We start from the raw sequence: 17,126 nt of genomic DNA, 5'->3' as shown, positions 1-17,126 counted from the left end.
TGCAGGTGGCCTTAAGGAACCCCTGCCAATGGGTCCCCCATGCATTAAAATAAGACCTCTTTCACACGGGCGACAGCGATATCAATATCGCTGCTATGTACGCATGAGTTTGTAGCATCAGTGATGCTTTTACTTGGGAAAAATGTAGCATCACGTTGTTGATACCCGTGACTTTCTAATGTTAAAATCACATTGCACAAAAATCACAAGATTGTGCGATGCAATGCGATAAACAAGGAGGATCCATTGGGAAACATGGGCTTAAAAAAAAAAACATAGCCAATCAGTGCTGTATAGAGCATGCCGCGATTTTATAGTCTCACAATGTAGTAGGTGTAACGCCCCGCAGCGACCAAGACACGAGGCACACGCTGAGGAGATGGCGGGGATAGAGATGGCACTTATCATGGTGGCTCTACCAAACTCCTCCCCAGAGGGGCGCGCATAACCTCATAGGCCTGTTCCAGGCAAAGCTGGGACAGTGGCTACCTGAATAATGGTGTGGTGGACCTGAAAAGTTGTCACATGTGACGCCACCATTCCATTACCCCTTGGATATGGGACTTGTAAATAAGAAAGTCCACACACAGCAGTTGAATTAGAAATGTCAATCACTGGTAATGGGAAGTAAGTGGAACTTTACTTATCCACTTGAAAGCTTCACACACCAGTGCAGAAACAACAGTTCAAAGAGGTCAGAGAGGAGAACACAGGATAAAACCAGGCCTACAGTCTGAGTTATCTGTACGACTCCACTCCTGGACAAACACACCGGAGGAGGACACAACACTCCGCTGACACTCACTTGCAGGTGGACACTTGAACACTGCACAGTGGCTCCTTCTCTCACTCTCCTACGTAAGGTAGGAGTCCTGGATTGGGAACATCAGGGTACCCCTCCTTGGCTTTCATTCTTCACCACATGAGGGTTGAAGGTACCTCCATGTGGCTGACATTCTCCCTCAGAAGACCTCCAATGACAGACAGACAGACAGGAACCCACCACACCTTTTGGCTTGCACTTATATTTAGATCTTACATACCCATGTGACATGACAATTGGGTACAGTTTCCAGACATATCCAGACATTCATAGACATTAATCTCTTACATGCTGCAGCTGTGCAATACACATAACTAAAGACAAGACAATTTGCACAGAGCATCCACATTGAAGACATGACATATATGACAGTTATAGAGGGGCCAGATGTATGCTCTTCGGGCCACTACATGGGCTACAAAACATCGCTCATGTGAAAGAACCCATTGGAAACGATAGGCTTCACATACATGCGTTTTGTAGCGGTGTCGCATCACTACAAAATTGTGCGATTTTGTAGCCCATGTGAAACCAGCCTAACAAATCAGCGGTTACTCACTTCTTCCTGCTTTCCACTCCTCACTTGTTTACAGGCCACTCTGACGCCCCATAAACCTGCTGTAGCAGCCAATTGCAGCACCCAGCCATGATCACTAACATTGGCTGCTGCAGCTTGTTTGTAGATGAGCTCAGGCTGACTGCAGCCTGTAAAGTTTAACATTTCCAGGGGATAAAGACCCTCTGTATTTGGGGTCGAAACGTCGCTGTATGTTGCTGTGAGGAATTAAAGTACGCATCTTATCCAGATGTTGGTTTAAACCATTTATGCTGCCCATGGCTGTTTGTTATTGTTGCAACCTGTAAAGTGACGGCAGCGGGGATGAGCAAAGGAGCAGGAAGAGGGTAATAACCTCTGATTTGTTATTTTAAGGCATGGGGGGGCTCAGTGACAGGGATTTCCTTAACTTGGACAGCCTCTTTAACCTCTGTTAACTATTTGCAAACATTCTTCTAATGGTCCAAAGCATCTAAAATGTAAAAAAAAAACAATGAAGTTACTATTACAAATAATCTTGTTTAAACATTTCCTGCAGTTTTGTTTCTACGGCCTATACATATCTATATGTCTCCAAGCTGGCAGAGAACAAACAAGCCTTGTGTAACCTCATTTTGCGGTCATACTCACTACCATTTTGTCATGGTGCCACAAGCTCTGCGGTAACTGTTACATTCTGGACACCAGTTCAGACCCCAGTTAATGTTGATGCATTGGCATTGGTCCCTGTGATGCGCCTGCTGGTTCACTGCTTCCATGGCATCAAGATGCCATATGACACTATCTCCCTTATATTATTGCACTGATGGGCTGGCTGGGGTGACAGAATAGGCTTATGTATATATTCCGGCTCTTCCTTGCAGAGGATGCTAGTAATACACTTGTGTTTGGCCTTTTGGTAGTTTGGAGTGTAGTTCCAGGTGTTTTGGGGTTTGAACCTTCATATATTGATTTAGGGCTGTGGAACTTGCCTGTCAGCTGTGTTCTGGTTACCCTTTAACTTTCTCTATGTCTGACATCAGCCATATGCTTATACCATCTTGGGACTACCAGTTCATTCTCTGGGGGTGACTAGTGGGTTTGCTTTTGTCAGGGCATGTGCTCTACTTTCTTGGCAATACTAGCTAGATCAGTTCGGTGATTGGTTTGAGACATCCTCCTGATTTCCTAATCTGCAACTCCATTAATTAATCTTGCTACTCTACTTAATTTTAGTTGTAAGTTTAACCGGAGCTGGACAGACTAGACATTTACTCCTTTCCTTTGGAAGGTATGCAACTAGAATAACTATATAAATCTAACTAGAAGTAGGTAGGACTGTACAATCAGACTTCACAGAGTTTCTGTTATTTCTACGATAGAGACACATTGGTCTCCTTAGGAACTGTAGCAATAAAAACATTTTAATAGCGATTATTTGCAAAGTTTCTTTCATGTAAATCAACTGTTGCAGACCCCCTTTTGGTCAAAGATTTCTATCCCCTCCACTGTACTGCACTATTCGTCCAAGAGGAAAGTGCTCATGGTAACAATGACACAACATCTAGGCAGGAAGGTATCCCTCTAAATAGCTTTTGTCACTGGTCCACGTGATCAACACAATATTCATGCCTTTGCTTTCTCATGATGGTTGAAGCTAGATACCATTGAAGTCCCATCGATCATGATATCTGGGGTCGTTGCCTCCTAATCCCATATTAGATATGACATGGTCTCTACTGCACTTCTGAGAACCATTGTGCATCACAATATAATTTAGGTCCTGCCACAATTTTAAAACAAATGCTCCCAGACACCACCTGCAAAATAAAGGCATATACAGAGCAAAACATTACATAACATGAAAATAAAACTGGACCACCACTCCCTCAACTAATGTGTGCTCCTCCATGCCTTACAAGTACAAAGATTATCTACTGGGGCCTAAACACATGGGTGTGATTTTGTGCCATTATGCAGCTGTAAAAAATCATAATGGGACAAAACAAAACCATTGATTTCAATGGTTTTATTCACACTAGCGGTATTCTCAGCCATTAATAGGACGGGTGAGAAAAGATAGGACTTGTTCTAATACTGCGTGCGATAAAGATAGGGTGGGACCTATCTGGCTGCTTTTTTCAAACTCACACGGAATCGCGTAAAGGTTCACATGTTAAAAAATATATCGTTTTTACCTTGTTCATATGCAACTATGGTCTGTAGCAGCAAGAGTAGTTGCGCATATGTCCATGTGAAGAAGCCCTTGCTCTGTAGTACAAAGTCACAGGAACTCAATGTACAGATGTAGGGGTATTATCTATCCTTGAAGGAGGGTGTACCATTGTTCTTCTGTAGACCGCAAGGCTCTGCTGTGTTATTTACATAGCACAGCCATTGCAGCAAACCGTGTCCTTAAAGTAACTTCTTTTAGTGCCATTTTAATCGCTTGCATTTCCTATTCACACTTCATACCATAGTTGTCTCTTTTCTCTCAATATTACAAATTCTTCTTTTCATAGTTTTGCAAAGTGGATTACAATTAGCTGAAAAAATGTAAATCGATGCCACATCTAACCCTTACTATCAAGACAAAGGATCTCTGAATACTGTATTTTGGAGAGATTAACACATTCATGAATGTCACATAAATGCTCTGGCATGGAAGACCTTTATAACTACTTCCCACATTGCACTGCACGGCCTATGTAGCTCAAGCCCTTCACAGTTACAGACACTTAAAATAATATTTTTTATTGAGCAACTCGTTAAAACTTGGAAGGCTACCATTGACAAACTAACACAAAACTACAAAGACACACAAAACTCCACTGGGCTGTGATTGGTTTTAGCCACAGTTCAGGAGGAGAGGTGATGGTCTCTGGCTTGGTAAACCACAACTGATTACGAGAGAGCGGAATTTAGTGGGTTAACTCAACCCGCACCATTCTACAGCCTGCACAGGAGTAAATATTCCTGATTGGTGTGTAGTAGTGCAGTACACAGAAGGGCCCGTAGAGGGCTGCAGACAGGACCTCTGGTCCAAGGGTTAACACAAAGGGGTGGAGCAGGAACTAGAAAAGGGCCAGTTCCTGCAAGAATCAAGTTAGAGAGAGAGAGAGGACCAGTGCAGCCGAGGGAGGTGCTGCAAGCTGGTGGCCTAGCAAAGGCCAGAATCCGACAGGGATGACACCCCTGGACTCACACCCAAGTTGGGGTGCTTATTTGAATTGTATATATTGATGTTGTGTGATGTGCTGTGGAATAAAGGCTGGCAGGAGCCAGACAAAGAAATATACATCTCCTGAGCCGTGTTTACACGTGAGGTGAGCCATTTCACGTACGAGAAGTCAGCGATCCCGAGGCGAGTGCAGCCCGCTTGCTACAGGTGAGAATGTAGGACTTAAAGACTAGAGCAATATATAAGCTAAGTCCTTCTGCTATATGCCAGTATAGACCAGCATTCGTTTCTCTCAGAAGATCAGATGGAACAAGCCTGGACCAGTAACTATATACCTCCTAATCACAAATGCAAGTTCAAAATCAATCACAGCCCAGAGGAGTCAGAGTTTTGTGTCTATATAGTTTTGTGATAGGCTTCTTTCCCATGAGCGTATATCGGCCACCGTTTTCATGGCCGACCGATATATGCTACCATCTGTGGCGTTAAAGCTCCTGAGCGGGCGCACAAGTCTAACATTTGTGCTCCCGTTCACACGGTATGGGCCCCAGTGCATATACGCCGAGGCTACCATGCCGTCGCCCCTTTCCTCTCCTTCCCCCTCGCAGGCTCACCTCTGCTCTCCTCCCCGCTTGTTCTTTGCAATGGGAGGAGGTGGGATGGGGTGGCGCTTAGCTCCGCCCGGGCTCACTCCCTCCCATTGCAAAAAGCGAGCAGGGAGGAGAGCAGCCACGCTGCTAAACTCCCTCCCACCTCCCTTCTCTGGCCGCTGTCATTGGCTCCCCTAGGACTATTTTTTGGGCCTGACGTAAAAACGCCCGGCGCTATATTGGCCAGACGAGCGCTTTTACTTCACGAGAATATGGCCATGCGATCTGATGCATTGGAATCCAATGCATCAGTTCACAACGTGTATATAGGCCGGCCATGAAAACGGCGGGCTGATATATGCTCGTGGGAAAGAAGCTTTAGTCTGTCAATATTAGCCCTCTGATTTTTAGCGAGTTGCTCAATAAAGATTATCATTTTAAGTGCCTATAACTGTAAAGGGCTTGGATAATTCATTATATAGACAATGACTGCCTCAGTGACAATTGCACATGTAGCATATATTTACCATCCTATTGGCACTGCCGTAGATTGGCACTGTGGTACAAATGGATGCTTTTTTTCTAAATTCCCATAGTGAAAAACAAGGGTTCATATTTAGAGATGAGCGAGCACCAAAATGCTCGGGTGCTCGTTACTCGGGACGAAATTATCGCGATGCTCGAGGGTTCGTTTCGAGTAACGAACCCCATTGAAGTCAATGGGCGACCAGAGCATTTTTGTATATCTCCGATGCTCGCTAAGGTTTTCATTTGTGAAAATCTGGGCAATTCAAGAAAGTGATGGGAACGACACAGCAACGGATAGGGCAGGCGAGGGGCTACATGTTGGGCTGCATCTCCAGTTCCCAAGTCCCACTATTAAGCCACAATAGCGGCAAGAGTGGGCCCCCCCAACAACTTTTACTTCTGAAAAGCCCTCATTAGCAATGCATACCTTAGCTAAGCACCACACTACCTCCAACAAAGCACAATCACTGCCTGCATGACACTCCGCTGCCACTTCTCCTGGGTTACATGCTGCCCAACCCCCCCCCCCCCTGCACGACCCAGTGTCCACAGCGCACACCAAAGTGTCCCTGCGCAGCCTTCAGCTGCACTCATGCCACGCCACCCTCATGTCTATTTAGAAGTGCGTCTGCCATGAGGAGGAACCACAGGCACACACTGCAGAGGGTTGGCACGGCTAGGCAGCTACCCTCTTTAAAAGGGGCGGGGCGATAGCCCACAATGCTGTTCAGAAGCAATGAGAAATATAATCCTGTGCCACCGCCATCAGGAGCTGCACACGTGGGCATAGCAATGGGGAACCTATGTGCCACACACTATTCATTCTGTCAAGGTGTCTGCATGCCCCAGTCAGACCGCGTTTTTTTATAAATAGTCACAGGCAGGTACAACTCCGCAATGGGAATTCCGTGTGCACCCACAGCATGGGTGGCTCCCTGGAACCCACCGGCTGTACATAAATGTATCCCATTGCAGTGCCCTGGACAGCAGAGCTAACGTCAGATTAAATGCAGGTGGACTTCGGCCCACACTGCATGCCCCAACCTGACCGGGCTTTTTAATTCATAGACACAGGCAGGTACAACTCCCTATTGTGAAGTCCCTGTGGACCGACAGCATGGGTGGGTGCCAGGAAGCCACCGGCGGCACATAAATATATCCCATAGCATTGCCCATCACAGCTGAGGTAATGTCATGTTAAATGCAGGTGGGCTTCGGCCCACACTGCATGCCCCAGTCAGACTGGGTTTCTTTAGAAGTGGACACATGTAGTTACAACTCCGTGTGGACCGACAGCATGGGTGGCTCCCTGGAACCCACCGGCGGTACATAAATATATCCCATTGCAGTGTCTAGCACAGCTGATGTAACGTCAGCTGTAATGCAGGTGGGCAAAAAATTAATTGGATTACACTGTAGGCGAGGGCCCCAAAAAATTGGTGAATTGGTTAATGTGGCTTAATTGGTAACTAGGCCTGCAGGCAGCCCAGTTAAAATAAAAATTGGTTCAGGTGCAAGTTTCAACGCTTTAATGAGCATTGAAACGTATAAAAATTGTTTACGAAAATTATATGACTGAGCCTTGTGGGCCTAAGAAAAATTGCCCGTTCGGCGTGATTATGTGAGGTTTCAGGAGGAGGAGCAGGAGGAGGAGGAGGAGGAATATTATACACAGATTGATGAAGCTAAAAGGTCCACGTTTTTGATGGTGATAGAGAACAATGCTTCCCTCCGCGGGTGCAGCTTACGTATTGCTTAGGTATCGCTGCTGTCCGCTGGTGAAGAAGAGAAGTCTGGGGAAATCCAGGCTTTGTTCATCTTGATGAGTGTAAGCCTGTCGGCACTGTCGGTTGACAGGCGGGTACGCTTATCCGTGATGATTCCCCCAGCCGCACTAAACACACTCTCTGACAAGACGCTAGCTGCAGGACAAGCAAGCACCTCCAGGGCATACAGCGCGAGTTCAGGCCACGTGTCCAGCTTCGACACCCAGTAGTTGTAGGGGGCAGAGGCGTCACGGAGGACGGTCGTGCGATCGGCTACGTACTCCCTCACCATGCTTTTACAGTGCTCCCGCCAACTCAGCCTTGACTGGGGAGCGGTGACACAGTCTTGCTGGGGAGCCATAAAGCTGGCAAAGGCCTTGGAGAATGTTCCCCTGCCTGCGCTGTACATGCTGCCTGATCTCTGCGCCTCCCCTGCTACCTGGCCCTCGGAACTGCGCCTTCTGCCACTAGCGCTGTCGGATGGGAAGTTTACCATCAGTTTGTACACCAGCGCCCTGTGGTATAGCATCATTCTCGAACCCCTTTCCTCTTCGGGAATAAGAGTGGAAAGGTTCTCCTTATACCATGGGTCGAGCAGTGTGTACACGCAGTAATCCGTAGTGGCCAGAATGTGTGTAACGCGAGGGTCACGAGAAAGGCATCCTGACATGAAGTCAGCCATGTGTGCCAGGGTACCTGTACGCAACACATGGCTGTCCTCACTAGGAAGATCACTTTCAGGATCCTCCTCCTCCTCCTCCGGCCATACACGCCCTCAAAGGATGACAGGCAAGCAGCATGTGTACCCTCAGCAGTGGGCCAAGCTGTCTCTTCCCCCTCCTCCTCATGCTCCTCCCCCTCCTCCTCCTTAACGCGCTGAGATATAGACATGAGGGTGCTCTGACTATCCAGCGACATACTGTCTTCCCACGCCTCCGTTTCCGAGTGCAAAGCGTCTGCCTTTATGCTTTGCAGGGAACTTCTCAAGAGGCATAGCAGAGGAATGGTGACGCTAATGATTGCAGCATCCCCGCTCACCATCTGGGTACACTCCTCAAAGTTTCCAAGGACCTGGCAGATGTCTGCCAACCAGGCCCACTCTTATGTAAAGAATTGAGGAGGCTGACTCCCACTACGCCGCCCATGTTGGAGTTGGTATTCCACTATAGCTCTACGCTGCTCATAGAGCCTAGCCAACATGTGGAGCGTAGAGTTCCACCATGTGGGCACGTCGCACAGCAGTCGGTGCACTGGCAGATTAAACCGATGTTGCAGGGTCCGCAGGGTGGCAGCGTCCGTCTTGGAGTTGCGGAAATGTGCGCTGACCCAGCGCACCTTTCCGAGCAGGTATGACAAGTGTGGGTAGCTTTTCAGAAAAAGCTGAACCACCAAATTAAAGACATGGGCCAGGCATGGCACGTGCGTGAGGCTGCCGAGCTGCAGAGCCGCCACCAGGTTACGGCCGTTGTCACACACGACCATGCCCGGTTGGAGGCTCAGCGGCGCAAGCCAACGGTCGGTCTGCTCTGTCAGACCCTGCAGCAGTTCGTGGGCCGTGTGCCTCTTCTCTCCTAAGCTGAGTAGTTTCAGCACGGCCTGCTGACGCTTGCCCACCGCTGTGCTGCCACGCCGCGCGACACCGATTGCTGGCGATGTGCTGCTGCTGCTGCTGACACATCTTGATTGCGAGACAGAGGTTGTGTTGGAGGAGGAGGAGGAGGAGGGTGGTTTAGTGGAGGAAGCATACACCGCCACAGATACCAGCACCGAGCTGGGGCCCGCAATTCTGAGGGTGGGTAGGACGTGAGCGGTCCCAGGCTCTGACTCTGTCCCAGCCTCCACTAAATTCACCCAATGTGCCGTCAGGGAGATATAGTAGCCCTGCCCGCCTGTGCTTGTCCACATGTCCGTTGTTAAGTGGACCTTGGCAGTAACCGCGTTGGTGAGGGCGCGTACAATGTTGCGGGAGACGTGGTCGTGCAGGGCTGGGACGGCACATCGGGAAAAGTAGTGGCAACTGGGAACCGAGTAGCGCGGGGCCGCCGCCGCCATCATGCTTTTGAAAGCCTCCGTTTCCACAAGCCTATACGGCAGCATTTCCAGGCTGATCAATTTGGCAATGTGCACGTTTAACGCTTGAGCATGCGGGTGCGTGGCGGCGTACTTGCGCTTGCCCTCAAACAGTGGCGCTAGCGACGTCTGGACGCTGCGCTGAGAGACCTTGCTGGATGGGGCCGAGGACAGCGGAGGTGAGGGTGTGGGTGCAGGCCAGGAGACGGTAGTGCCTGTGTCCTCAGAGTGGGGTTGGATCTCAGTGGCAGGTTGGGGCACAGGGGGAGAGGCAGTGGTGCAAACCGGAGGCGGTGAACGGCCTTCGTCCCACCTTGTGGGGTGCTTGGCCATCATATGCCTGCGCATGCTGGTGGTGGTGGCTCCCCAGCTGATCTTGGCGCGACAAAGGTTGCACACCACTGTTCGTCGGTCGTCAGGAGTCTCTATGAAAAACTGCCACACCGTAGAGCACCTTGACCTCTGCAGGGTGGCATGGCGCGAGGGGGTGCTTTGGGAAACAGTTGGTGGATTATTCGGTCTGGCCCTGCCTCTACCCCTGGCCGCCGCACAGGCTCGGCCTGTGCCCACACCCTGACTTGGGCCTCCGCGTCCTCGCCCGCATCCATGTCCTATAGGCCTACCCCTCAGCATGGTGTATTAGCAGTAGTGCAGAAACAGAACGCTGTAATTAAATGCGCCGCTTATTGGCCTGTGGTTGGAGGCTCATTTCGCTTACCGAACGCACAGCAGAGCCAGGAAATAATTTTGCGCAAGCCTGCTGTAACACTTAGCTGGCTGCGTATGACTTAGGAGGACAACTACACCCAGCACAGATCCAGTACACTGAGGACAGTCACAGGCAGCCCAAATAGATTTTTTTTCCCAAATGTTTTTGGAAAGGCCCACTGCCTATATTCAATAAATATATGTCTTCTGTCCCTGCCTCACCACCACTACTGGCCCTGGAGTATGTATAATTACTGCAGGGCGCAATGCTCTGCACGGCCGATATACAAAAAAAAAAAAAAAGTGCAACACTGCAAAAAGCAGCCTCCACACTACTGCACACGGTCAGATGTGGCCCTAAGAAGGACCGTTGGGGTTCTTGAAGCCTAAAATACTCCTAACACTCTCCCTATAGCAGCTCCGGCACCAACAGCACTTTCCCTCCTCTATGTCAGAATGCATCTGTGGCGAGCCGCAGGAGGGGCCGATTTACATACTCGGGTGACACCTGATCTCGCCAGCCACTCACTGCAGGGGGGTGGTATAGGGCTTGAACGTCGCAGAGGGAAGTTGTAATGCCTTCCCTGTCTTTCTATTGGCCAGAAAAGCGCGCTAACGTCTCAGAGATGAAAGTGAAAGTAACTCGAACATCTCGTGGTACTCGTCACGAGTAACGAGCATCTCGAACACGCTAATACTCGAACGAGTATCAAGCTCGGACGAGTACCTTCGCTCATCTCTATTCATATTTCTATGTAAAACTGTTAAAAAAAACGGCTTTCATAATGCAAAGAAAAAAATGCTGTATTCAAAAAGGCTATGGCCAAATTTGAGGGGCATTTTTTTCACTTAATTGCATGTATTTTGGATTGACAAACATTTTTGCAATAGAATTTACTTAAAAGTTTTGGACTGTTTGTCTTCTACAGCTTCTACATATCACTGTATAGAAACTGCAGTCCAAGGGCTCATTAACATGAGTATTTAACATGCATATTTTTTGCGCAAAAGAAAAATAGTATGATCTATGTTGGTGCTTAGGACACATCATTATCATAGTGTGGTGCATAAAATTTGCAGTAAATAAATCAAAGAATGGTAGAGTAGGAAGGGTCCTTCAGGGTCATTGGGTCCAACCTTCTGCTCAATGCAGGATTAACTAAATCACCCCAGACAGATGCATGTGCAGCATCGTTTGAAGACTTGCATAGAAGGAAAACTCACCACCTCCCATGGCAACCTGTTCCACTCAACTGTAAAATGTGCATGTTACATGTGTATAAGCTGCGTACTGTGTATTACGCGCATAGTATGTAAGCTAAATAAGCTTGCCTAAAAACACTTAGGAGATCCATCAGTCTGCTACTCAGACTGCTTAGTTTGGGTCTGCTTTCTCTTCTCCTGCAGGTTCTTATCAGCTAATTTAAAGATAAATTTTGTTGTGAACATAAATTAGCTTTAAAAAAAAGTGCTGGAGAGGAGAAAGCTTGGCTTTCATCCCTCCTCTATCTGTACATCCTTACTGATGGATCTCCTACTGAGGTTTAGAGTGGTTTTATACAAAACTATCATCCAAATAATCAAACAGTGGAGCGAATTTGAGCAATAGTTATTCTGTGTAATCACAGCCACCAATAAAGTGATAAACAGTAATTTGTTCATTAGTCACTTCATTTTAGCTCACCTAAAAATAGTCACTGGTTGACTAATCATCATGTGAGGTAAACTAACAGTTGTGTCTTTCAATGACTAGTCCGTAAACTTTACAAGGATGTGTGCGCTTCAGTGGCCGCTAACAGTGAAAAGCACACAAACAACAATCACTTGTACATTAACAACTCTCTGTAGCAGCTATTTCGAGCAAATATGTGAACGATAGTTACCCCATGTAAACCCACCCTTAGGGTGCATTCACATGAACGTATATCGGCTCAGTTTTCACGCCGAGCCGATATACGTTGTCCTCATGTGCAGGGGGGGGGAGGCTGGAAGAGCCCAGGAGCAGGAACTGAACTCCTGCCCCCTCTCTGCCTCCTCCCCACCCCCTCTCCGCCCCTCTGCACTATTTGCAATGAGAGGAGGCGAGACGGGGGCGGGGCTAAGTGCCGCAAATTAGCCCCGCCCCCGTCCCGCCTCTCCCCATTGCAAATAGTGCAGAGGGGCGGAGAGGAGGCAGAGAGGGGGCGGGAGCTCAGTTCCTGCTCCTGGGCTCTTCCAGCCTCCCCCCCCTGCACACGAGGACGACGTATATCGGCTCGGCGTTAAAAACCCGAGCCGATATACATTCGTGTGAATGCACCCTTACACTGCAGTGTCTTTATACAATGAGTAGCTGAAATACCCAGCTTCGCTTGAGTTAATTTGATACAAGTGTTTATGTGTTGTACGCAGGGAAAATTTTTTGAAGTCAGGGGTACTTTAGAGGATCCGAAGAATAAAGTATGTATACACATAGATGAGCATTAGACTTCTCTCAGGCTGCATTACCAATGTCCCTCTGCAGAATGTGCCACTCCCTCCCACTCTACTCATTTAGGACCTAAAAAATTCTTGCACCAAATTTCATTCTTTATTACATAGGGATGCACTTAGTTTTGCAATTAGCATTGAATAATCGAGTTGTAACCACTTTACATTTCCTATTTAGGCCTTAAAGAATGCTTGTGCTTAATTTCACTCTTGTACGATACCAGGAAGTTACATTACATAGGGGTGCGCTTACTTTTGCAATTAGGATTGAATAATTGAGTTGTGACCCCTTTACCTTTCATATTCAGAACCTAAAGAATTCTTGTGGCAAATTTCATGTTTGTACGACATTGGAAAGTTAGAGAATTAGATTAGGTACATTACACAGGGGTGCCATTACTTTTGCACTTAGCATTGAAAAATCGAGTTGTGACCCCTTTAATCCTCCTAATCAAGACCTAAATAATGCTTGCGCCAAATTTCACGCTTGTACGACACCAGGAAGTTGAAGAATTAGATTAGATACATTACATAGGGGTGCACTTACTTTTGCACTTAGCATTGAATAATCGAGTTTTGATCCCTTTACTTTTCCTATTTAGGACCTAAAGAATGGTCGTTCCAAATTTCATGCTTTTGTGACATCCGGAAGTTAGAGAATTAGATTAGGTACATTACATAGGGGTGCCAATACTTTTGCAATTAGCATTGAATAATCAAATTGTGACCCCATTACCTTTCTTATTTAGGGCCTAAAGAATGTCTGTGCCAAATTTCTCGCTTGTACGACACTGGGAAGATACATTTCATAGAGGTGTACTTACGTTTGCAATTAGCATTGACTAATCGAGTTCTGACCCCTTTACTTTTTCTCTTTAGGACCTAAAGAATGGTCATGCCAAATGTCATGTTTGTACGGCACCAGGAAGTTAGAGAATTAGATTAGGTATATTACACAGGAGTGCGAATACTTTTGCATTCAGCATTGAATAATCAAGTTGTGACCCCTCTACTTTTCCTATATAGGACCGAAAGAATGCTCCTGCCAAACTTCATGTTTGTATGACACTGGAAAGTTAGAGAATTAGTGGCAAGTCAGTCAGTGAGACAATTCACCTTGAGATATAGATAGATAGAAAGAAGCTGCAAAAGACTGAATTTTTAAATAAACCCTATTGTAAGAATTAGCCCAAAATAGATGTAATTTAGTGACTAAAAATGAACTCCAAAAGTGTCCAGTGCCTTTTACCCTTTCCAATCCAATGTCGGGCCTGCCCCGACTTCATCATTTTCCTCCAAAGCTCCGATGTCGGAACAGGCAGGCACTGCAGTGCAGGGGTGCATCTGCACCCGATCGTCAGACACATCGGGTGCAGATGCATTCCTGCAATGGTCCTCATCGAGGACCCCCGAGGAGAAGGCAGAAAGGGTTTTTAACCCTTTCTGCCTTCTCCTTTACACATTACATAGCGCTTAATAAGTAATGCACAGAGATTCCGCCAGGCGATCACGTGACCGCCGGCTGTCACATGACCCCAGCTGTCACGTGATCTCGAGCTGGGAAGCTGAAGGGAGAATGCCGAAGTAATACTTCTGCATATCCCCGATGGTGATGTGACCACCGGCACCCTCCTGAACTCTTTCAGATCAGGAGAGTGAAGGAAAAATTTATTTTTTCTCATCCATTCTCCCCAGCTCCAATTTATTTGGAGCTGGGAAGAACGGATGAGAAAAAAATAATGAATTGGAAAGGGTTAAGGTCCAAATTAGGTAATTTCTCTCAGGGTTTAAAAAAATAACATAGAATAATCTCGTAAGGACTTGATTTGAAGACCATGCTTTTCAAGTACAGTAGCATTTTTGCCATTTAGCTGTTGACTAGTAATACCTCTTCTTATTATATATGTATTCTGATTTGTGTCCTCTAATGATACAATCCCATACAAGATAATTAATACAACGGAGGACAATATACGGATGCAAATGAACCTAGATAAACTGGGAGCTTGGGTAGAAAAATGGCAAATGAAGTTCAATGTTGATTAATGTAAAGTTATGCACATGGGCAGGAGAAATGGATGTCATCAATATACACTTAATGGGGTACTGCTAGGGAAAAGTGATATGGAAAAAGACCTGGGGGTACTAGTGGATTATAGACTAAACTGGAGTAATCAATGCCAGTCAGCTGCTGCAAAAGCAAATAAAATCTTGGGGTGCATTAAAATATGGAATACTGTGTATAGTTCTGGATATCAGTGCTCAGGAAAGATGTTGCAGAGCTTGAGGGGGTTTAAAGAAGGGCAACTAAACTAATAAATAGAATGGGAGGACTGGAATACCCAGAGAGGCTATCAAAATTAGGATTATTCACCCTGGAAAAAAGACGGTTAAGTTGGGATCAAATAACTATGTATCAATACATTAGGAGATAATACAAGGATCTTTGCTAAGATCCGTTTATACCCAGGACTGTAATGGTAACAAGAGGACATCCTCTATGGTTAGAGAAAAGACAGTTTTATCACCAACATAGAAGGGGGTTCTTTACTGTAAGAGCAGTGAGACTGAGGAAATCTCGGTCTGAGAATGTAGTGATGGGAAAATCGATTGAGGACTTTAAGCTGGGACTACACATCTTTTTAGAGTGCTATGATATTACAGGATATAGATATTAAATAACCAGAAGGGTTGTTGATCTCAAATGTTAATCCAGGGATTATTCTGACAGCCATTCTGGAGTCTGCAAGGAATATTTTTCTCCAAAATGAGGGTGAATTGGCTTCTGGCTCACTGTATTTTTTGCCGTCCACTGGATCAACAAGGAGTGGTATAAACAAGCTGTATTGGATGGACATTTGTCTTTTTTAAGTCTAGCATACTATGTTACTATGTAGCACCAACCACATGCAGCCAAAAAACACAAGAAATTCAATCGTTGAACTCACACACAGTGTCAAATTAATTGTACGAGGGAATTTTGAAGGCAGAGTATTTTTTTTAATCCACAGGTTGCAACACCTTCCTCAATGCTGCCTTAAGCAGCTGCCTACTTGGCCTATTCCTCATCCAGATGATTAGAAGGTAAGTTGATATGTAAATATGGAGGTGCAAAATCTTAAAATACAAGTAAACTCAACCCTTACTAGTGAGGTAGCCCCATACAAATTTACAATGTCTTGTGCCAACAGTACAATATTTTACTACAATTAGAAAACTCATTCAACTTACCATATAGCATATTCTATCCTATCAAAAGTATTTTGACACCCCTATTAGGCGAATGGATTGTGTCTAATTAGTATGTCATATATCCTAAACCATGCTACAAAAGATGCAGACTCTTGGAGGTGTCAGCCTAGTTTGTTATGGAAACTGCACTCAAGTCATCCATCGCAAAGCACAATGCATCGACTAATCTACAGTGGTGCATGGAGCGTCATCATTGAACAGTTCAGCAATGGAAGAACATTCTATGGAATTACGAATCATGCTACACCATCTTCAAATCAGATGGACATACCTGGGTGTGGAGGATCCTGGGGAACACCTTTTGCCTGAGTGTGTTTTGCCAATCATTAAGTACGGTGGAGGTTCAATTATGGTCTGGGGATGTTTTACCTGGCATGGTCTCAGTACGTTGGTTATAGTGGCAAGAACCATGAAGACGGAGGTGTATTTTTACATTCCAGATAGCAATATTTTGCTGACAACGTGGCCCTTCTCTTGAATGGGTCAGCAATACTTCCAACAAGGCAATGTGTCTTTTCACAAACCCAAGGCCCCTTTATGCTTGGCTTGAAGATATGGATGTTCCATGATTGGACTGGACTGCACAGAATCCTGACCTGAACCTTACTGAACATCTTCGGGACGAACTGGAACATCGGGTCAGGAAATATGAATAGCATCGGTTTTCTTTGAGAAAATTTGCATTTTCAGGATGAATGGAGGGAAGTACCATTATACATAAATCATGCTGTGCAAAAAATTCTGCAGCCGCGGTCTCGTACATTGAAACAGCTAATTAGACCAATTAGTTTTAAATGTCCTTTTCCTGTGAAAATATGGGGCGGAGTTGTCATTTACTTTCCATGTGGATTTTCCATGTGGAAAAACTGCAGTATTTAAAAATCTCATTCCCATGCTGAGGACAAAATTCTCACTCAATTAGTATGGAAATTGACATGCGGTGAGGAATTTATATCTGCAACATGTCAATTGCAAAAGTGCATTTGGTTGCAGATACCAGGTGGAGTGTATCAGATATTAATAGAAAGTATGTCACAGAGAGTATTTGATATCATTAGGGCCAAAGGAGCTCCACTAGGTTTTACCATATGGAAATAACTACAGATGCAACCAATCCTACCTTGATTGTGATAGCACAGTGCAGAAAATTATCTTAACCAATTAAAGAGCTATTGTTCTCTTATCTTAGCCCAACAAAGCCCCT

At 46.0% G+C, this 17,126-nt stretch overlaps 1 protein-coding gene across 1 annotated transcript in view; it reads right to left on the bottom strand.

Annotated features, from left to right (window-relative positions):
- Positions 1-17,126, bottom strand: part of ANKK1 (ankyrin repeat and kinase domain containing 1) — a 97,272-nt gene that overhangs the window by 15,048 nt on the left and 65,098 nt on the right. The window lies entirely within an intron of this gene.

This window comes from Eleutherodactylus coqui, chromosome 6 (genome assembly GCF_035609145.1).
Source record: "Eleutherodactylus coqui strain aEleCoq1 chromosome 6, aEleCoq1.hap1, whole genome shotgun sequence".
In the NCBI taxonomy this organism is placed as follows: Eukaryota; Metazoa; Chordata; class Amphibia; order Anura; family Eleutherodactylidae; genus Eleutherodactylus; species Eleutherodactylus coqui.
The sequence above is the reverse complement of the archived record's forward strand: the minus strand, read 5'-3'. Positions and strand labels throughout refer to the sequence as shown.